At 47.0% G+C, this 23303-nt stretch overlaps 2 long non-coding RNA genes across 2 annotated transcripts; both read right to left on the bottom strand.

The window, feature by feature from the left end:
• Positions 1-3822: 3822 nt before the first annotated feature.
• LOC123096387 (uncharacterized) lies at positions 3823-4814 on the bottom strand. The gene is made up of 2 exons (XR_006446582.1): positions 4644-4814; positions 3823-4025 (listed from the first exon to the last, which is right to left on the bottom strand). It is a non-coding gene; the product is annotated as an uncharacterized lncRNA (long non-coding RNA).
• Positions 4815-4914: 100 nt separating this feature from the next.
• LOC123096386 (uncharacterized) lies at positions 4915-7782 on the bottom strand. Its single transcript, XR_006446581.1, has 4 exons — positions 7210-7782; positions 6552-6913; positions 5149-5401; positions 4915-4990 (listed from the first exon to the last, which is right to left on the bottom strand). It is a non-coding gene; the product is annotated as an uncharacterized lncRNA (long non-coding RNA).
• Positions 7783-23303: the final 15521 nt, after the last annotated feature.

A 23303-nucleotide genomic window follows, 5' to 3' on the forward strand; every position in this document is an offset into this window, starting at 1 on the left:
TCCGGCCTCCTCCAGCCTCTACACCGAACGGGCCAAGGCCCACTGGGTGAGGCCACACCCCAGCGCCCCTCCTCTTGTTTTTTTCCTCTGTTGGGCTTCCTGTTCAGATTCGGCCCATGTGATGTTTTTTTCAGGATCTGCGAATTTAGCTATTACCCCAGGATTTACTGTTTTGCAGAAAAGTCCCTAGTCTTCATGCATATAATAACTCATCAACCGTGCATCGGATTAAAATGATTTATATATGTAAAATGCTTAGAATTTCATCTAGTTTCATAATATGCTACTTTCATCCATGTTAAAAATGTTTAACTTGTTGTTTGTTTAATTTTGCATAAATGCCATGTTAAAAATGATTTAATTCATAACTAAATAACCGTAGCTCCAAATTTAATAAAATTTATATGTAAATGGGGTGGAAAAATGCATAGATTAACATGGTGCACTTCATTTTGCTGTTTAACAACATTAAAATTGTGTTTAGGGCAGAACAGTACCAAATCTAAAATATGCACATGAGGATTTTCCGGAATTGTTGTTTGTTGTTCCGGCCTCATTTAAACTTGCCTAAATAGTTAGTTTAATTATGCTTCACCTCTTGCCATGTTAACCAACATTTAATCTTGTCTTGTTCCTAAACGAGAGCAAACTAAATAACTTGAATGTAGTGTTTCGTCAATACGCAAGTCGTTGCATATTGAGCTCCACTTAATTTGTAGTATTGTTTGTGCACCTTGCCATGCCATGCCTCATTAAACTGGACATGCATCATACTTGATTGTGCATCATGCCATGCTTATGTGTTGGTTGTTTACCATGTTGTTTGCTTCTTTCCGGTTTACGTCTCTCGTTAGCTTCGGTTTCCTTCCGGAGTTGTGAGGATTCGTTCGACTACGTCTGTTTATCTTCTTCATGGACTCGTTCTTCTTCCTAGCGGGATTTCAGGCAAGATGACCATACCGTCGAAATCACTTCTATCTTTGCTTGCTAATTGTTTCGCTCTATTGCTATGCCGCGCTACCTACCACTTGCTATATCATGCCTCCCATATTGCCATGTCAAGCCTCTAACCCACCTTTCCTAGCAAACCGTTGTTTGGCTATGTTACCGCTTTTGCTCGGCCCCTCTTATAGCGTTGCTAGTTGCAGGCGAAGATGAAGATTGTTCCATGTTGGAACATGTTTATGTTGGGATATCACAATATCTCTTATTTAATTAATGCATCTATATACTTGGTAAAGGGTGGAAGGCTCGGCCTTATGCCTGGTGTTTTGTTCCACTCTTGCCGCCCTAGTTTCCGTCATACCGGTGTTATGTTCATTGATTTTGCATTCCTTACGCGGTTGGGCGATTTATGGGACCCCCTTGATAGTTCGCTTTGAATAAAACTCCTCCAGCAAGGCCCAACCTTGGTTTTAACATTTGCCTACCTAAGCCTTTTTCCCTTGGGTTCTGCAGACTCAAGGGTCATCTTATTTTACCCCCCGGGCCAGTGCTCCTCGGAGTGTTGGTCCAAACTAGAGCCACTTGCAGCGCCACCTCGGGGAAACTTGAGGGCTGGTTTTTGTTGTACATAGTGTTCATCCGGTGTGTCCTGAGAACGAGGTACGTGCGACTCCTATCGGGATTGTCGACACATCGGGCGGCTTTGCTGGTCTTGTTTTACCATTGTTGAAATGTCTTGTAAACCGGGATTCCGAGACTGATCGGGTCTTCCCGGGAGAAGGAATATCCTTCGTTGACCGTGAGAGCTTATAATGGGCTAAGTTGGGACACCCCTGCAGGGTATAAACTTTTGAGAGCCGTGCCCGCGGTTATGTGGCAGATGGGAATTTGTTAATGTCCGGTTGTAGAGAACTTGACACTTGACTTAATTAAAACGCATCAACCACGTGTGTAACCGTGATGGTCTCTTTTCGGCGGAGTCCGGGAAGTGAACACGGTTTGTGGGTTATGTTTGACGTAAGTAGGAGTTCAGGATCACTTCTTGATCATTACTAGTTGACGACCATTCCGTTGCTTCTCTTCTCGCTCTTATTTGCGTATGTTAGCCACCATACATGCTTAGTGCTTGCTGCAGCTCCACCTCACTACCTTCTCCTACCCATAAGCTTAAATAGTCTTGATCTCGCGGGTGTGAGATTGCTGAGTCCTTGTGACTCACCAGATACTTCCAAACAGTTGCAGGTGCCGATGATACCAGTGCAGGTGATGCTACCGAGCTCTAACGGAAGTTCGACGAAGACCTTGGTCGTTACTACGTTTAGTTTTCCTGTTGATCAGTAGTGGTGCCCAGTTGGGGACGATCAGGGATCTAGCATTTGGGGTTATCTTCTTTTTATCTGGATTTGACCGTAGTCGGTCTATGTGTGTATCTTGAATGATGTATGAATTTATTTATGTATTGTGTGAAGTGGCGATTGTAAGCCAACTCTTTATACCATTCTTGTTCATTACATGGGATTGTGTGAAGATGACCCTTCTTGCGACAAAACCTACAATGCGGTTATGCCTCTAAGTCGTGCCTCGACACGTGAGAGATATAGCCGCATCGTGGGCGTTACACCGCCGGCCACCGCCCACCTCGCCTGAAGGATCAGGTGCCACTATTCTTCTACACCGACCCATCACCGGCCACCGGTGGTCCATCACCTGCTTCGCCTGACTGAAAAATCCTTGCGGTGTTTCGAAGAAGCTGTGGGTGGAAATTTCGGAACCGATGCGCCGATGGTGGTGTGATGCCGGCGATGGGTCCGTTGGCAATTCAGTATGCGAGGATGTCGCTGCCAACTCGAGGTGTGTTGACAGGATGATTCATATCATGCTTGAAAATGTGCAATCCTGCCTGCTAAATTTGGATAACCATGAGCTGATTATTCCAAATGAATGCTAATTTTGACCCTACTGGCCTCACGATTGGTTCCAAACTTATTTGTGGGGTTGTATGCCAAGGGTATTAGATCATAGAATTTGCTATTTCTATGATTTGTATCCTGCCTCTCCACTGTATCATGTAGGTAACTTGTGTTATTTTACTCCTTGGTTTTACAGCAAAAAATAGAATATATATCAATCTTGTAAAGGATGTTTGGGATGCTTTCCAGGGAAATGATTTGGTGAAATATTGATTGCGAGGGTTTGGAACCAAGTAACTACAAAACAATTGGAGCAAAGGTCAAGGTTCTCACCCCCAATATCCGTTATGTTACCGTGTACTCCCTCCGTTCCTAAATATAAGTCTTTTTAGATATTCCAATATAGACCTAAATTATGTGGTTCTCTATATGTATGATCTTGTTCCTTGTGTTCTTCTGTCATTTGACAATGAGTAGATATTAATCTACAGAGGCAGTGAATGGAACTCTAGATACTCAGCTTTTGACTCTCACTCGAAAAGTTCAAAACAATAATCTGGCAGTGTCATCTGCCTTGAGTAGCTCAGGTATCATCTTTAATGTTCAGAATGATCCATACACAAGGCAGCAGTAGGAAACAGATATGCTTACATCAATACCACAGTGCAATTTTTGATTTAAAAAACTATGCAATTTCAGGATGGGTGGTTAGAAGAGATGGAAGGGAAGGCGCAAGAACATGATAAGAAGGATGTTGCACAACAAGAGAAGATAAAGGAGCTCCAGATTGCTGTAGATAAGATTATCAGTTTTTACTTGTGGCTGTTAGACAAGATAATGCATTTTTATTAGATTCAAGTGAGACTATTCAGATTAGCATAAAAAGTGCAGAGGATCGTGCAAAGCTTTGTTATCATTTGATTATTTCACTATATATTTTGTTCAGTTTCAATGTAAGCATCAGGCCTTAACAGGAAATTCAATTTGATTTACTTGGCCATGATCAACGAACACAAATATTACAGAAGATCACCAAATGAATGAGAACTTGACAACATAGAACGAATCAAGAGAAGTATACATACAAAAGTGGCTCCTACCTTGAGAGAAGTCGTCACAAATAGATCGCGGACAAAAGTTTGTAGATAGAAGCTCATATTTAGTACCCCCCTGTTCACAAATAGAAGTTAGAAACATCTTATAAACGGATGGGGCAGACAGAAATATAAGTTCGAAACATCTTATAAACGGATGGAGCAGACACAAATAAGTTAGAAACATCTTATAAACGGATGGAGCAGACACAAATATAAGTTAGAAACATCTTATAATTGTGAACCGATGGAGCAGAGATACATTCAAACAAATAAATCTGAAAATCTCCAGTATGCCCCTGCAAACCCGTGACCTCCACCTTGAGGAGGGGCTGGTGCCATCAACCATACCATTCCAAAAAGTGAAGCTGTGACAACGTGTGGTGTTGTGATCCTCTAGCTAGTTTTACTATAACAGAGTTCTGCTTACTAACTAGATCAGCAATGTACAAACATATGCTAAACTTGCTCCTTGACAAACTAGGTTGTGCATGCTTCTTCTGTTCCATACTAAAGGTCATTGCCATATTTGTCAAGGATGATTATGACTGAGGCATGGTAATGCACTTGTAGCAATACGTGCAAAGCGGGCAAGAAATTCATATAAAGCAGGCATTGTTCCAAATTGAGCCAATTCTGGTTTTCGAAGATATACTATATACATAATTACTGTCCATTTTATACAGCGCCATACACTGCCTAAATGTTTGAGGCACGGGTCATGTACGTCTTGAGCTCCCGATTCACCTTCTCCTCGTCCCACATGGACCCCTCAATGTTCTGCACCCACTCGAAGTAGCTCACCATCACTCCGCCGGAGTTGGCCAGGATGTCCGATAGGATCAGCACGCCCTTCTTTGCCAGAATCTGCAGCGCGAACATGTACACTTCTCTACTGTCAGTCAATGTGTGAAATGTGTCAACAAATGCAGCTTAGTTTTGTGCCAAAATGTTGGTGTTCTTGCCTCTTCGGCCTCGGGGTTTGTTGGGTGGTTAGCAGCCTTGATGATGTACTTTGCTTTGAGGGCATCAACATTGTCCCTAGGAGAAGAAGAAAATCGAAAGGACTATTTATTAACAAAAATGTTTTCAGATACAGAAAAAAATAACAGCCAGGAGGATACTCTAACTGAGCTTTAGAGCATTAATCTGATAGAAGATAGGATGAAGTGAGCTGGGACGAGGAAGAAGAAGATTACTTGTTTATGACTCCTCCCAGAGCTGCCGGGATGAGCACGTCGCACTCTTCCGTGAGCAGCGAGGTCGGGTCGGCGGCGTCGCCTTTTGTCGGAGCCCTTGATCCCGCGGTTCTCTGCCGAGTGCTTCATCAGCTTGGCTATGTCGATGCCATTGGAGTTCTTGACAGCCCCTGTGACATCTTTGATGGAGACCACCTTGCCACCAGCTTCAGTGATCAATTGGGCAGCCCAAGAGCCAACATTGCCAAAATACCTGAAAAAGGCAAGAAGACAATAATTGCTCATCTGTGCAAATGTACATGAAGAGACATAGTTCTGGCCTTGCTCCACAATGTATGGCGCCATTCTACACAACGATGATTACTAGCATTGTGTAGGCATGCTTGTATATATTTGGCAGAATATATTACTTGTGGGTGCTCATTGTTTGCTCCTTTCCCCTTTAATTTCAGCGCGTGAGGTGGGAGATTAGAAAGATACTGACAGATCAGGCACAGAACTTTGGAATTGCCATTGATGGTTTCTCCATTGCAAGCCTAAGCTTTGACAAAATTCTTGTCTCTAAATTATAAATGGGGAACACCTTAGCTTTGTGTGAAAATTAAAGAGATTGGCAAAATTTTCTCTGGCATTTTAAATGCGCAAAAGACCAAAGAAAAAGCAAATAATCTTAGTGAGTTCAGATAAAACAAAGAATTACCTTAAGAAGAGTTCAATTGCAATATCTTGAGATTACACTAAAATTTAGAGCTGGATGGTCAGTCTAGTCGCAGAACAACAACCATCTTTTGGCAATTGAAACATCGGCTTATAGATTTTAAGTTTTAGGAAGCAGCCATGGATTTCACCTGGAAAAGAACATCGAAGAGAAAAAACAACGTCCTACAACTGCTCCATCGGACACTAATGTGTAGAATAAAGGGATATGTTGTATGTTCTTCCCTCCGTCTAAACAATTTCTGAAAACTGTCACTTTCCTAAACCAGAAGGGTTGCAGTAGCAAATTTCTACTTAGTGAGCAAGTGTAGATGATTTTGGTCCTTCTGTCTTGTTTCAATCAGGTGCTTGACAAAAAACAGTGCATAAACTGATATTACACTTGGGATACCAGACTAGTATTACTTCACTTTCCCCTCAATCAAATCATGATATTTGTGGACATAGCTTACTATTTGTGAAACATAAGAAAACAGGGACATTTAGGAATGAAAAGCTGGTCTTGGCAAGTATAAGTAGCTTTTACTTAACATCGACTCAAAGATCAACTCCAACAGTGAGGTTCAGATCTACTTCAGTACACAAAAAAGTTTTAGATGTAGTTCATTATCTAAAAATATTCATATGTTATTGAACAACAACATTCAGATCAAGATTGATAGTGACCAAATCAGAATCTTGCATACCATGTTGAGGTCGGTTTCTTCTTCAAAATCTTCAAGCACGTGAGAGATGTCGTTCGTGGCATCCTTAAGTTGCTTCAGCCACAGAAGCATGGACTTATGCTTGATAGACTCCCTCTCAGCATCGCGGAGCACAGCATCCACCGACTCCAGCGTCATCTTCATGTTCTCCAGATCGGATCGTTCCTCATATTCCTGTGCAGCTTGATCTCACCTGAAATGGTAGAATTCAAGTGTCCTATTGCCACCTTGATGATTGCCGAGGCGAGCATGCCCCTGAGTGCCTGTTGACATGGCTAGTGCCTGTCGAGTTGGGATGTGTGTTGAATAGTAGATTCGTCATTGAAGCTCCTGCCCTTATCAATCTAACAAAGCATTGGAAGCAAAAAAATCGAATCAGCAACTGCAGAATCAGTCATGACCTGTTTTACATAATACAGATATCACAGACTTGCAAAATCTTAGACAAAAGGGGGTTGCCCACCTGCTCCATTAAGCATAACGAAGCAACATTCAGAATTTAGTTGCATGGCCACTATAGAAAGCTCATGTGCTTCGTTAGATACTTTTACAGTTTCCAACTACTAACCAGAACTGAAGAGCAATGGAAGCCGTGAACTTACAAGGAATAAGGTAGAGTAAGACTGTAAGAGATATGGACCTGTAGACGGTGTTGCGTGCCTGCGCCAGGCTCTCCACAGATCCGGCCTGGATTACGCCAGCAGCAGTGTGATCCGGCAAGGTCAAGTGCCTCTTGGACGCCCATCGGTCCACCATCGCGCGCTGCACGACGAGGCGGCGACCTCCTCGACCTTCACGGGGCCACCAGTGCCCTTTCTCTCCATCTCCTCCGTGACGCCACGGCCGAACCGGCGCAGGGTGCTCTTCTTCTTCCTCTGGACGGCTACACCGTCGTGCGCTCGATCTAGCTCTTGACGGCAAGGAACCACGGCTGCATCAGACGTCGGTCCTCGAGCCCCTAGGACCCCTCTGCCGCTGCCGCCGGGGTCATCGGCTCCGCCTCCTCGCCCCATCGGCCATCATCGCCGACCCCCTCTGCCGCCGCCACCGCTGGGGTCATCGGCTCCGCCTCCTCGCCCCAGCGGCCATTCTCTCCGAACCCCTCTGCCGCTGCCACCGCCAACGCCGGGGTCACCGGCGGCTCCGCCCTATCCTACCCTGCTGCTTCGAACAGATAGGGCTCGAACAAGTTTTCTACGGGAAGAGTGGAGGAGCGACCCAGATTCTTTATTAGAACCAGGAGCGACCCAGATGTGTCGGGCCACACAACAAGGGTGCGAACAGGATTTGGCCTTGACTAAAATTGGACGGAACTACCCTTTTAGAAAATGACTAGCCCCATTCTAGTTTTGTAATGGTGCTAATTTTTTTAAATAATACATTTTTTATTAATTTTCATAAATATTACGCTGGGTAATTTTTTTCAAAAATAATACACCGTCGGCCCGCTGCAGGCCGACTGGGCCTAGTCAGCCCACAGCAGGCCGATTGGACTCCAGTCGGCCTACAGCTGGCCGACTGGCCCCTGTCGGCCCACTGTGGGCTGACTGGGTCCTGTCGGCCCACTATGGGCCGACTGGATTTAATTAGCTCGCTGTGGGCTAATTGTTTTTGCAAAAAAAGTAGGCATAAAAAATATGTTTAAAAAAATGTTAATTATGTAATTAAAAAATGTTAAACGTGTATAAAAAAATGTTCCTGATATATACAAAAAATGTACAATATATATGCAAAAAAGTTGACATAAAAAATATGTTTTAAAAAGTGTTAAGCATGTATTTAAAAATTGTTAAATGTGTGTATAAAAAATGTTCCTTATTTATACAAAAAATATAGAATGTGTATGAAAAAAAGTTGACACCAAAAAAATATGTTTGAAAAAAATACATGGACACCAGATTCTTTATTAGAACCAGGAGCGACCCAGATGTGTCGGGCCACACAGCAAGGGTGCGAACAGGATTTGGCCTTGACTAAAATTGGACGGAACTACCCTTTTAGAAAATGACTAGCCCCACTCTAGTTTTGTAATGGTCCCATCACTATTTGTACTTTTAGTCTTGTAACTCCTCGTAACTCTAGTTTCTCCACCGTTTGATCGCAGTGGGTGGACGGCCCGTAAAATCGCCAATCACCATAACAGTTGTAATGAGTTCGATCCAAGCGGATAAACTTGTCAACCCTATTCCCGATACCGATATAAGTCCAAGTACACCCCAAGCTTTCTTGGTGCAAAAAACACCAATTTACACAAAATGAGCGTCATAGCTCACACTCGTCATAGTGAAAGTAACATGCATTACCAAATAAGAAAAAAAAATGATGTGACAAGTAAATAAAGAGGAGAGAGACAAATAGAGTAACAATACTTGGTAAGCGAACAATTGGTGCTTCTCAATGAAAAATGACTCTACAAAATAATAAATAAAGATATCTATGTTACCACACATATGATACTATCCACTATAAAGATACGAATGTGCTAGTCTAAGTTAATTCCCACTAGGACTAGTCTCATGCCCTAGCCCCTTAGGGACCTATAGTGAAATGAAAAGAAGTCCTTGATCCATAAATAATCATTTGCCCCACTTTAAAACAGGCATGCATTGTCAGATTGGGAAGGGCCACACTATCTTGCTCGGGTATGATCTTTGGAATGGACAACCCTGCAATGTTGCATTTCCTGAGCTACACTCATTTGTTGTTAGCAATTCAACTTCTATCAAGCAGGTTGTTCTTCTTGAAATAGGCTTTCGCTCCGCTTTATAAATAAAACAATCATTCATACAACCAAATCACAAGCGTCATAGCAAATAAGACGGATGTGGCAACAGCACAATCACGCCCAAAGAAAGCATAAAAGTAATACGAACAAAAGTCACCGAGTGGCAACAGACAAGGCAGCCCTCCGATGAGGATAAGTGACGCGCGATAGCCAGAAGCGCATCCAGCATGAGCCCAAGCCGGTCGTGGTCACGCTGCCTAGAAAGCGGGTGGCAGTGTTGCAAGAAAGGAAGGAATTTTAAAAGCGAGTCAGAGGCCTTTCGCGGAAAGACCCGCTCAATCACCATTTTATTACGTGTCGATCATGATGTCCACGACATCGCCACAAAGATTAACCAGAATAAGCGACGATTTCACCTGGTCTGCGTAGCTCTTGTCTGAAGGAACTACGCAAAGTCCAAGGCCCACCAGTCGGGCCCCAGTGCCTCGCGTACGAAACTCCAGAGGGCCCGCGCTGCCGTGCACAAGAACTGGATGTGGATCCTGGTTTCCGGGACATCACAGAGTGGGAATATGCCATTACCCGGGCCATATCGCTTAAGCACCTCGGCCCAAAGGGTAGATGGTCACGCCATAGTTGCCACACAAAAATCTTGATCTTTAAAGGCAATAGGGCCTTCCACAGAGTAGAAAGTCAAGGAATAGTGGGCGAACTGCATGGTGCATAATATGTCGAGCTCACATAGAACTCACCCGAAGGTGAGAGACTCCAAAAATACGGTGTCTGGATATTTTGCCAATACCGTGGGGAGGCCTGCCTGCAACCTAGCCCACTCTACAATTTCCTCCTGTCCAAATGTGCGACGGAACAAGATGTTCCACTGCCCATTTTGGGAGGCCGTGGAAACCATAAGTATCGGATCAGCGCACACAGCAAACATACTAGAGAGACCCACCCTAAGTGCCTCGCCACCCACCCATGGATCAAGCTAGAATTGGGTTGCTTCCCCATTTCCTATGGTGAAGGAGACCCCTGGACGAATATCCTCCTTGATCCATTGGATGTATTTTCAAAACTAGGACCCACCTGAGCGAGAGCATGCTAGGAGAGGCTCGCCTCTTAGGTATTTTGCCTAAAGAAGCTAGATTGCAGCTGAAACATTCAACCAAACTCATGTGTCTCGAAGGTTTGACCTTCTTCTTCTTTGATTCACATTCCTTCAACATGGACTCCATCTCTTGTGGGTCGATGGTCACAGTCTCAGTACCTTGCGGATCCCTTTGCTTCCTCTTACATCTCTTGAATAGTGATGTTTCTCCTCCATACAGTGCACAATCATAGTGTGGCTCTTCTTCCTCCAGGGACGGTACTGCCTTCTTTCCTTTATCGAGAGCTTGCTCTTCAAGGGTTGGTGTCTCTTCTTCCATAGTGAGTGTGGCAACTTCTTCATGCTGATAGGGTGCTATTTCTCCTTCCTCGAGACCTTCTTCCTCTTGGTACTCGGGATCCTGAGCATTCAATTCTGCTGCTTCTCCCACTTGACCATATGATATTTCTAGCTGCCATTTTCCGTCTGCCATGGCCCTAAGGCCATCGGAGACGAGGCGGACCGGCGGCGAAGCCGGTGGGAGACAGAGGAAACCAAGCCTTTTCTTGGGGAGGAGCGTAGGCGAGAGGATTTTTCTAAATTAAGGTAACATTATCAAATCCTTGACCATTTTTAGATTTTGAGCAAAGTTTTCAAATTCATGAATATTTTTAAAATTCAAGAACCATTTATAGAATTTGCAAACATTTTAAGTTCATGAACTGTTTCCAAATTTGTGAACATTTTTGGAACCCATGGATATACTCAAATTCGCAAATATTTTTCAAATTTGCTAACATTTTATGTTTACAAACTATTTTTCAAATTCCTGAACATTTGTTTTCATCATGGACATTTTTTAAACTCGTGAACATATTTCAAATTCATAAACATTTTTTTGAATTTGGGAACATGTTTTCATCTTTGCAAACATTTTTTTAGGTTCACAAACTTTTTCAAATTCGGGACCTTTTTTGAATTCATTAACAAATTTTTTTTGAATTCATGAATTTTTTCAAACTCATGGATATTTTCCAAATTCCTTAACAATTTTCGAATTCAGAGAAGTTTTTTAAATTTGCGAACAGTTTTGGAGTTCACATTGTTTTTTCCAAGTACATGAACATTTCGTTCAATTCATGAACACTTCTTGAATCTCACTAACTTTTTTAAATTCAGAAGCATTTCAAAAAGAATCACTGACTCTTGTTGGGAACCTAGCACGCTGTTTTTTCAGATTTGTTTTTTAGATGCATGTTTTTCCAAATAAGTAGTACGTGGGAGCGAGTGTTGCATCGCATGGGCCGGCCCAGCGACGAAAGAGGAAGGACGCGCTTGGGCAACAAGCTCCTAACTGGCGTGTTCTCCGCCGTGAGAACTACAAAGGATAATTAGTTTGATGCCAACATTTGGCATTGCCAATACTTGGTAAGGGAACAATTGACAATATCAAAGTTGCCAAAAATTGATAACTTCTTATGAGGTTGGCAAGTAAACATGGTAACCAACCAACACTAGCCAATATTTAGCATTTGCCAAATGTTGGCATGCCAATTTTTGGCATCAAACCTGACATGCTTTATATCTCGCATTACGCGAGCCTTTCTTCCATCTCGCTGAAGCTTTGCTCATAAACTGTAGCAAATAAGCCGGACCATTTTTATTTTCTCAGTTTTCACAGATTTTTTGCTTTACTTTATTCGGTTTTCATTTATTTCTTTCTTGGTTTCTGTTGGTTTTCTTTGTTTTTTCATTCTTTTGGGGTTTTTTATTTGTCTTTTTCTTGGCTTTTTTTGTTTCTTTTTGGTATACTTTGTTTCTTTTCGTTTTCATTCTACATTTCATGTATATGTCAACATTTTTCCAATACATAACATTTTCTTAATACATGCTCAACATTTTTTTGAGTACACATTTTTAACATTTTTCAAATAATTGATTAATATTTTCCAAATACAAGATTAATATTTTTTCCGAGTACTAGGTCAACATTTTCCTATAAACAATTTTAAAGGTTTTCAAATGCTTGGCTAACAGTTTTCAAATAAAATGATACAGAATTTTCGAATACATGGTCCACATTATTCCTATATACTTTTAACATTTTCCAAATGCTTGATTAATATTTTTATATACATGATAAAAAAATCATTATTTTTTACTAAATGGTTAACATATTTTGTATACACATTTAACATTACCAAAATGCTTGAATAACATTTTTCAAATACTTGTTCAACATTTTTTTTTCAAATTCTTGATTAACATTTTTTATAGATGATAAAATAATTCATCATTTCTTCAATACATGATCAACAACTTTCCTATACACGTTAACTATTTCCCGAATACTTGATTAAACTTTTTCAAATACTTTTCAAAAAAATCAAATACTAGATTAACATTTTTCAAATACTTGTTCAACATTTCCCGAATGCTTGATTAGCATTTTTCCAATACTTGTTTAACATTTTTCAAATACATGTTCAACATTTTTCAAATGCTTTACCAATATTTTTCAAATAGTTGTCAAACATTTTTAAATGTTACTGTAGAGTGTTTTTAAATATATATATATATTTAGAATATTTTAAAGTATAAACAAAAGTAGAAAAATAAAAACGAAAAGAGAAAACGTAAAAAAGAGGTTGTGGTGTTCATGCTTCTGGGCCGGGCCATCTTGGTCTCCCGTTCAGCGTGGGCTCCCCCCTCTCACTGAGCGCGAGATATGGGACCTCCTATCTGCCGCATTCTGGTGCAGACTGCCGGGGCTACGCACAGGCCAGTCTTCGACTGGGCTGGCCCACGCAGGAGCAATCAGTGTGGTACAAAACAACACAAAAAACTTAATCAATTTTGGAAAAAGATCGTGAACTTTAATAAACTTTATTTTGAAAAGGAGTTCTTCGATTTAAAAAAAGTTTAATACAATTTGAAAACAGTTCTTGCGTTTGACATATAAAAAATAAAAATAAAAAGGAAAATGAAAATAATAAAGTATAAAGAATAAAGAAATAAAGAAAAAGAAAAAAAAAGAAGACCGGTCCAAAAAAGCAAGAGAAAAAGCAAAAAATATGATAAAAAAAATTAAGAATTTTAAACATAAAAGTTCACATATTTTAAAAATGTTTACTAATTTCTAAAAATGTCAAAATTTGAAAAAATTCACATATTTGGAAATTATCATGTATCTGAAAAAAATGTAGGTTTTGAAAATGTTCATAATTAATAAAAATTTAAAAAGTTCACAGAAAATTGAAAAGGAGTTCATAAGTTCAAAAAAGATCATGAATTCGCGCAAAGTTCACCATTTGAAAAAGGAGGAAAAAATAAAAAAAGATAAACAATTCTGATTTTTGATATGTTTACGAATTTAAAAAAATTCATGAATTTAAAAAAGTTCATGATTTTGAGAAAAAGTTTCATAAAATTCCAAAATAAAAGGAGAAAAACGTACAAAATTTGTCCTAAGAAAAGGTGGAAATCAACACCACCACCACCACCACCACCAACAACAACAACAACAACAAAGTCTTTAGTCTCAAACAAGTTGGGGTAGGCTAGAGGTGAAACCCATAAAATTTCGCAACCAACTCATGCTCTGGCACATGGATAGCAAGTTTTCACACGCCCCTGTCCATAGCTAGTTCTTTGGTGATACTCTAATCCTCCAGGTCTCTTTTAAAGAAAAAGGTGGAAATCGCTCAAAAAAATCAATGGAACCTCCTAGAAGGTTCCTAAAATCGGTGAGAAATAAACTAGGTGGACAGGTTGAACAGGAACCTGGTGCGCGCGACATACGTTGCAAATGAGAAAAAATGTGTTTAATGGGCGGAGCCCAAGATGGAGGGAGGGGGTGCGCTGGTTTGTTAAAACACCTATAACTATCTTGTTTGCTGGTAATACGTGTCTCATTTATATCATAAGGATCGTAGTACAAATCAAGTACATATCGACCTGACAAAACTGAAAAGACAGCAGAACACTAGCCTTTGTACACAAGAACACCGCCCAAGAAGTAAAATTACAAACAAGACTGAATAATCCTTTGAGCTTGACACCAACGTCCGTCACCTGCCTCTCGCACGACCATAGCAGCCACCAAAGGAGAAAATGACGGATCACCTCCACACCCGAGCTCGACGCGGCTCCATCGCTGATATGCAGCTTTGCGCACCTCTCTAAGGTGGCTCACCAATAAAGGCGAAGCCACTGCCGTTGAACGAATCAGACTGGGGCAACACCCCGGATACGCTATCGAATTCCAGATCTGGCACCCCCGCCCAACTAAGACGTTGGAGGAGGAAACCATACCCGCCTGCCACGAACCCATCACACGATCCACCAACTTTCAGATGCAGCCGATGCATACCACAATCTGCATCCACTCTTGGACTACCTCCCAAGCTCCGCGTCGGCGCTGGAGCAAATGCCATCGCAACGGTGGAGCCCGATGGCACAGTTCCACCAAGAGGGTGCCGCCGCCGCATCATCCTTGCTTGAATAGACTGGTTTCCAAATCAACCCCAAAAGCGGATCGTCTCGTTGGGAAGGATATGAAGATTTATCAGTCGGCGCCGCCATCGCCACCGCCGAAGCCAAGATGATGAACAACCCAAAACCCGAAGAAACTAATGCCTAAAACAATTCACACGTGTGGATCCGACAACCCCCCTCAGCACTGACGATCGAGATCGTCACCGTAGGGGAGCCGCCGGAGGCGAGATCGCCTTTCTTTCTTCTCGTGGAGGAAAGAAAGATGTGATTTGATAATCTGCTAAAACACCTGTAACTAGCACTTAAGGCGCTGATAGGGTTTGGGTGTCTGGTTCCGTATCATACAAGCACTCAAAAGTATAAGGAACATGCGCTGTTAGAAAAGCCAGTAGCCCACTAATTTAGTTCATCTCAAAGCGTGCACCGTTGGCCCAGATACCGTATGATAAAGCCGGTGTGCGCTAAAAATCCGCTTTGAAAGACTTATATAACACTGGAGAATACCCTGCGTGTTGCTGCGAGAATCTATTAAAATATATTTTTGATGATTGATTTTGTGAAAAATGCGTAGTTGGATTAATAATATCTATTGAAACTACAAATGAATAAATCATATTGTACTCCCTTTATAAATTAATATAAGAGCATTCAGATCACTACTTACTTTGCGGAGGGGTATTTGATTATTGTGTAGTCAAACAATATTTTGAATATAAGTGGCATAATAAAATGGAAACAAATTCCCATGCATATTGAGTGGACCTTTGATAAGGTGGTATGCGTGCATGAGATTAACTAATAATGGATTTCATGCATGTTGTGATGGGTCTTTGATGAGATGGCATGTGTGCATGTATTAAGATAACAAAGATAATGGGAATGAACTATATATTTAGGGCAACGATCTGCGCCGGCGCGCCAGCCTAACCGTTGGGCCGGTCAAGCCCCAGCCATCAGATCTGGCCCCCCGAGCCGTCAGATCCCTTCGTCCCCAACCTCCCATCTTCAACCTTCCACGCGGAAAAGCGAGAGGCCCGCCTCGCACGCGCGGACGCCCCCGCACGTGCCAACCGCCTCGCCTCGCCTCCTCACCGCCGGTCGCCGCCCTCACCTATGTTGCCTTCATGCGTTTCTCACCTCCGTGGATGCAGCAGTGTGCGCCCATGGTTGCAACCTTGTAGCTCCGGTGCCACCGGTCGCAATTCCAGTGCACGATGGCCCTACTCTGGTGGCTACGGTTCACCGGACACAGCGCCCCGATGGTTGCAACTTCTCTGATTCTGCAGAGTCTGGTTGTAGCTTTCTCTCTCAAAGGTTGAAGCTTTTTCCCTCTATGGTAGAAGCTTTTCTGTAAATGATTGAAACTTTTTTCGCACATACGATTCAAAGCTTTCTCTATCGAACAGTTGCAACTTCTCTGATTCTGTAGAGTCTGGTTGTAGTTTTCTCTCTCAAAGGTTGAAGCTTTTTCCCTCTATGGTAGAAGCTTTTCTGTAAACGATTGAAACTTTTTTTCGCACATATGATTCAAAGCTTTCTCTGTCGAACGGTTGCAACTTCTCTAATTCTGCAGAGTCTGGTTGTAGTTTTCTCTCTCAAAGGTTGAAGCTTTTTCCCTCTACGATATAATATTTTCTGTAAACGATTGAACGCACATACGATTCATAGCTTTCTCTGTCAAACGGTTGCAACTTCTCTGATTCTGCAGAGTCTGGTTATAGCTTTCTCTCTCAAAGGTTGAAGATTTTTCCCTCGATAGAATCTTTTCTGTAAACAATTGAAACTTTTTCTGTTTTGAGCAGTGCCTGGGTGAAAGCTTCCTCTATCGTTGGGTTGAAACTTTTTTCGTCAAAGGTTGTAGCATTTTCTATAGACGGTGGTAGCTTTCCTCGATAGCACTAAACGCTTGCAGCTTTCTGTATATCCGGTTGAAGCTTTTCATCTAGAGTTTGAAGTTTTTTTAGCAGTTGTAGCACACGGGGGTCTACGGCAGGTCCTGCAATGCCTCGCCCGCAGGTTCGCTGAGATATGACGCCCTGGCAAACGGTGGCCATGGGTGCCAGGACCGCAGCATCGCCGTGCACTCCCCAAAACAACACTCGCTCGTACCAAAAAACCGGCGTGCAAGGCGCCATCGTGGTCGCTACGCAGCTACTAGGATCACCGGCGAGCTCCGAGCAGATGTGTGACAGCGGCGGCCGTGTGGCCGCGCGGCAGGGGATGGAGCACCCGCTCACGACCGTGGCCGAGGCCTGCGTGTTGGGGAACGTAGGATGCAATTTCAAAAAAATTCCTACGATCACGCAAGATCTATCTAGGAGATGCATAGCAACGAGAGGGGAAGAGTGTGTCCACGTACCCTCGTAGACCGAAAGCGGAAGCGTTTAGTAACGCGGTTGATGTAGTTGAACGTCTTCACGATCCAACCGATCCAAGCACCGAACGTACGGCACCTCCGTGTTCAGCACACGTTCAGCACGATGACGTCCCTCGAGCTCTTGATCCAGTTGAGGCCGAGGGAGAATTCTATCAGCACGACGACGTAGTGACGGTGTTGATAATGTGATCCGCGCAGGGCTTCTCCTAAGCACTACGACAATATGCCGGGAGGAGCAAACTGTGGAGGGGGGCACCGCACACGGCTAGGAACAATTGATGTGTGTTCTAGGGGTGCCCTCCCCACGTATATAAAGGAGGGAGAGGGAGGGAGGCAGCCTAGGGCGCGCCCAAGTAGGAGGAATCCTACTTGGGCCCCTAGTCCAATTCGCCCCCCCTTACCATATTTGGACAAGGGGGAAAGGAAGGAGGGGGAGGGGAAGGAAGTAGGAGCCCTACTTCATACTTTCCTTTTCCTCCTCTCCTTTCCCTTTCTCTCCACGTGGCTGGCACTATAGGGGGCGCACCAGCCCCTTGTGAGCTAGTGTGTTCCATTACTTGGCCCATTAAACCCATATCTTTGCCGGGGGTTGCCCGAAACCACTTCCGGTGACCCGGTATCACCCGGAACACTTCCGGTGTCCAAATACCATCGTCCTATATATGAATCTTTACCTCTCGACCATTTTGAGACTCCTCGTCATGTCCGTGATCTCATCCGGGACTCCTAACAAACTTAAGTCACCAAAACACATAACTCATTGTCGGTGTACAAAAAGAGGGGTGCGTTTTTGTACCCCTCTACCTGTGCACGGGCAGTCGGAGCCGCGCCTACGGTCACGCTAAGCAGAACAGGGGAGGTGAGCCAAGGTAAGACCGAAGCCCAAGATAATCAGAGCAACGCCAAGGCCAAGACCACAAAGAGCAGAGGGACGAAGCAGGTTCCCCCGGTAAGACCATTGCCGGGGCAACCTCAGCGGCCCCGGCAAGATCCTTGCCGGGACAGCTCGCCCCACACCAACAGAGCGAGCCACCCTTGAGCCCACGATCCCCAACACCATCATCCACGTGGGGCCGGGGCTCGGGAGGCACCTCCGTGGTGGCATGCAGATCTTTGTGAAGACATATTCAAGATCAGATGAGGATTAGAAGACGAAGACCCTCGGCAAGATCCTTGCCGGGGAAAGCCACCAGACCCCCGGCAAGGTCCTTGCCGGGGATGACAGCGCGCCACGGCAAGACCCTTGCCGGGCCACCTGGCAAGGCCCTCACCAAGGACGCCAGCGGGACCACCGCCAGGCCCGCGCCAACCAAGCTTCCACCGCCGTTCCCATGCAGCTGCCAGCCCAACCAGCTGGGCGGGCACCTACGTGGCAACATGCAGCTCCCAGGCCAACTCATCAAGCGCCTGCATGGCGGCATGCAGATCTTCGTGAAGGCTCCACCACCGCGCCACCTCAGCTGCCTGCCTGCCTACATGGCACCGCACGCATCGCTGGCCAGGGCGCGTGTCGAAGCGATGGGGAGCAGCGACGGACGGGACAGGCCTCGCCCCCGTCCCCGATAAAGCGAGAGGACACCTAAGCTACGCATTAAATGCGTCTTGTCCTGTAATACGAGCGATAAGCTCAGGGCACTGTACGCCTTTCCACCTCCTGTGTGCCACTGTGGCAGCCCCTTTCGATTATAAAAGGAGGCCCATGGCATACTAGAGAAGGATTCGGCTCTTTCGAACCACGCACTCACCACAGCTAGTTCGAGAGCTCAAGAACTCCCTGAAATACACCCACCAAAGCAGGACTAGGGTTTTACGCATCCTCGCAGCCCGAACCTGGGTAAACGATCCTTGTGCTGTCTACTAGCCCTGCTCTTCTTGCAACCCCGCGCCTCGGCAACCGTAGTAGGGATTCTTGTGATCCCATAGGTGTCGTTCCACATCGACATCTTTGGCGCGCCAGGTAGGGGGCGCAATTGTGAGAATCTGGTCTAGTAGTTAGCCTAGTAGTTCTTCGTCGCCATGGCTCCTAAGAAGAAGACGGCCACGGCGATCGGCTCGTTGGGAGCCGAATGGCCCGTGCCGGTGCGGACGAGCAGTGGACCGGTCGCGGACAGGACCCGGGCCGCGGTCCGCGAGCACCAGCATCGCCCAGGCAGTCAGAGCCTGGTGAGCGGCGTCGTTCGCGCGCCAGACAACCGGCCGCACGCCGCCAGATCCAAAGATGGAGCCGGGCCCCCCACAGGCGGCGCGAGGCCCTCCAGGGGTGTCGCTGTGCCACCTCCGGGCGGCGCAGCGACCTCCAAAACGCTCACACCGGCGACCACCGCGCGCTCTTCCCATGGTGTGCACGCCGAGCAGCGTCACCACGTTGGTGACCCTGGGCACCGCCGTGGGAAGAGCGCTGTGCGTCACCCACAAGATGAAGGGGTCCAGCACGCTCGCCGAAGCGCTGGCGGAAATGGCTCGCAGCCGCTGGGTCGTAACGGAGCTCCTTCTAACGTAGTTAGAAGTCGAAGCGCGCCGCGATCCACGCAGCTGTCGCCGCCGCCAACGCCAGCGGAAGCTTTGGCGCGCGCACAGCTGCTCCTCGACTTCCCTCCTGCTGCGGAGAAGCTCGAAGAGTGGAGGGCCACCATCCGGAGCCTCGTCGCCGTCGCAAACAAAGACGATCCGCGACCGGCAGGGCCCTCGGATCGGCGCTCCACCGAGCCACCACATGCTGGCGCTGGGAGGACCGGGGTAGCTGCAGCCACGGTGCACTCTCCTCCTCCTCGCCAGCCGCCGCGGGCGTCGGCCCGTCGCGACGACGTTTGTGATAACATCTCCATAGCGTCGTCCGACCCGCGGACCCTCCGCGACCAGCGCCAGGTCCTTCGGGAGCGAGCTCACGAAGACGCTCGAAGCACCGTCGAGCTCCGGCGCGAAATGCGCCGCCAGTCGGACAAGCGGGCGGGACGCGCTATGGACCACCCGGCACCGGGGGGCCCCGGCGGCCTACCTTACGAGGTGGGCTGCCCGGCTTTACCCGTGAGCTGCGGCAGTTCCAGTGGCCGTCCCACCGCACGTTCAAGCCCGACGTCGGCGAGAAGTACACTGGCAAGACCCATCCGTCCGAGTTCCTCAGCATCTACACCATCGCGATGCAGGCTACTGGGGCTCGCGACGACAAGGTGCTTGCCAACTATTTCCCGTTGGCGCTCAAGCCCAATGTGATGTCTTGGTTGATGCACTTGCCGGTGGATTCCATTTCTTCTTGGTCAGATCTGTGCCATGAGTTCGCTGGCGCCTTCACAGGAGGCCACCAAGCTCATGGCCAGGCCAGTGATCTGCATATCATTCCCCAGAAGGAAGGGGAGACCCTGCGCAAGTACATCCAGAGATTCAGCCGGGTGCAGTACAACATCCCCGACGTTCATCCCGCCGCTGTGATTAGCGCGTTCCACCAGAACGTGCGCAATCGCAAGATGCGCGAGGAGCTGGCGATGACCAAGGTTAAGGATGTGGCCGAGCTCTACGCTCTGGCCGATAGGTGCGCCCGGGCTGAAGAGGGAAGGAAGTACCCCGGCGAAGACGCCGACACGGAAACCGACTCTACCGATGAAGATGCCGCCACCCCGACGAAGAAGGGCCGGCGTCGCAACAGGAAACGCAAAGGCAAGGCCGTGCTTGCCGTTGAGGGATCTGACGATACCGGTGCCGGCAAGAAGGTCAAGGCAGACGCCCCCGGCAAGGAGATTGCCGGGTGCGCCGCCTGCCGGGCCTTGGCGGCTACCGACAAGCCAGGAAGCTCCGGCAAGCAATACTGCAAGATCCACCGCACCAAGGGCCACGACCTCCAGAACTGCCGACAAGTCGAGCTGCTTGCTGAGAAGCAAAAGGCTGAGTACGAGAGGCGGGACAAGGAGAAGGACCAGGACGGTGCTGAGGGATCCGGCAAGAAGCGTGGCGGCCAAGGAGGCCGCCCCGGCAAGGACAACCAGCAAGAGAGGCCCGCCCGGGGCCGCGACAAGAAACAAGAAGACGATGATCACGACGAGGACGACGAGTCTGGTGAGCAAGGGTTCCAGAAGGCTACGGAGGCCATGTGCGTCGATGGCGGCGCCTCGCTGCATACCTCTCACCGCCAGCTCAAGCAGTGGGCGCGTGAGATTACAGCAGCAGAGCCGTCGTTCGACGCTCAGAAGCCGCTGAAGTGGTCCAGCACGCCCCTCATCTTTGACGCCGAGGACCACCCTGACCGCACTACCGCGGTCGGGTGTTTGCCATTGTTGGTCTCACCAACGATACGCAACCTCAGGGTGAACAAGATGTTGGTTGACGGCGGGGCCGGCCTGAACCTGATCTCGCCTGTCGTGATCAAAAGGTTGCAAATCCCTGATGGAGACCTCGAGGAAACGGGCACGTTTCAAGGGGTCAATCCGGGGAGGAGCCAGCCGAAGGGAAAGGTCACACTGCCCGTGACATTTGGAGGAGAGTTGAACTACAGGACGGAGAGGATCGTCTTCGACGTGGCCGAGATCCCCTTGCCCTACAACGGGATCCTCGGCCGCCCGGCACTAGCCAAGTTCATGGCGGCGTCACACTACGCCTACAACATGCTAAAGATGCCCGGGCCGTTGACCATCATCTCCGTCCCCTCCGACAAGAAGGACGCGCTGATCTGCGCCGACCAACTCTACCGGGAAGCAGTTGCAGCAGCTGCCGTCAAGGCACCTGCTCCTGCCGCTGAAGGCCCGGGAGGGAAGAAGGAGCCCGGCAAGACCTCTCGCACCCACTCCGGCAAGCGCACCTCCTCGGAGTGTTGTGCTACCGTTGAGGACGTGCCAGAGAGCTCTACCGACAAGAGCAAGAGATCCAGAGCCGAGCCGCCGCAGACCAAGAAGGTGCCCGTCGGGGAGGATGGCACGGGAGGGGCCTTCACCATAGGCTCCACCCTCGACAGCAAATAGGAAGGCGCGCTCGTCACCTTCCTGCGGGCAAATGTCGACGTGTTTGCATGGCAAGCGTCCGACATCCCCGGTGTTCCCAGGGAGGTGATTGAGCACCACCTAGCTGTCTGCCCCCACGCGCGGCCCGTCAAGCAGAAGGTCAGAAAGCAGGCTCTGGAAAGGCAGGAGTTCATCACAGAGGAGATCAGGAAGTTGGAAGCGGCAGGTTTGGTGAGAGGAGTGCTCCACCCGACGTGGTTGGCCAATCCGGTAGTGGTGCGCAAGGCGAATGGGAAGTGGAGGCTGTGTATTGATTACACAGATATTAATAAGGCTTGTCCTAAGGACCCCTTCCCGTTGCCGCGCATCGACCAGATTGTTGACTCCACAGCCGGGTGTGATCTGTTATCATTCCTCGACGCCTACTCAGGCTACCACCAGATCTTCATGACAAGAGAGGATGAAGAGAAGACAACATTCATCACCCCATGTGGTACGTATTGCTTTTTACGGATGCCTTTCGGGTTGAAGAGTGCCGGCTCAACGTTCGCAAGAGCAGTCCAAATTGGTTTTGAACCTCAGCTCCATAGAAATATGGAGGCATACATGGATGACATAGTGGTCAAAACCAAGGACGGGCCAACTCTTGTGCAAGATCTGGAAGAGACATTTGCCAACCTGCGCAAGATCAACCTCAAGCTGAACCCTGAGAAGTGTGTCTTCGGCGTTCCATCCGGCAAGCTTCTCGGGTTCTTTGTGTCGCAGCGCGGGATCGAGGCAAACCCAGACAAGATCAAGGCTATTGAGCAGATTGAGGCGCCCAAGCGGATCAAGGATGTGCGTCGGCTCACCGGCTGCGTTGCCGCCATGAGCCGATTCATCTCCAAGTCTGCCGAGCGCGCCCTTCCCTTCTTCAAGATCTTGAAAAAGGCAGGCCCAATGGAGTGGACCCCAGAAGCCGAGGCAGCATTGCAGGATCTGAAGAAATACCTTTCCTCCACGCCAATACTGGTTGCGCCTAAACCACAAGAGTCGTTGCTGCTATATCTGGCGGCGACGAATCGAGTGGTCAGCGCCGCACTGGTGGCACAGAGGGAGGTCGACGAGGAGGCAGTGGCGGCAG

This window comes from Triticum aestivum, chromosome 4D (genome assembly GCF_018294505.1).
Source record: "Triticum aestivum cultivar Chinese Spring chromosome 4D, IWGSC CS RefSeq v2.1, whole genome shotgun sequence".
NCBI lineage: Eukaryota > Viridiplantae > Streptophyta > Magnoliopsida > Poales > Poaceae > Triticum > Triticum aestivum.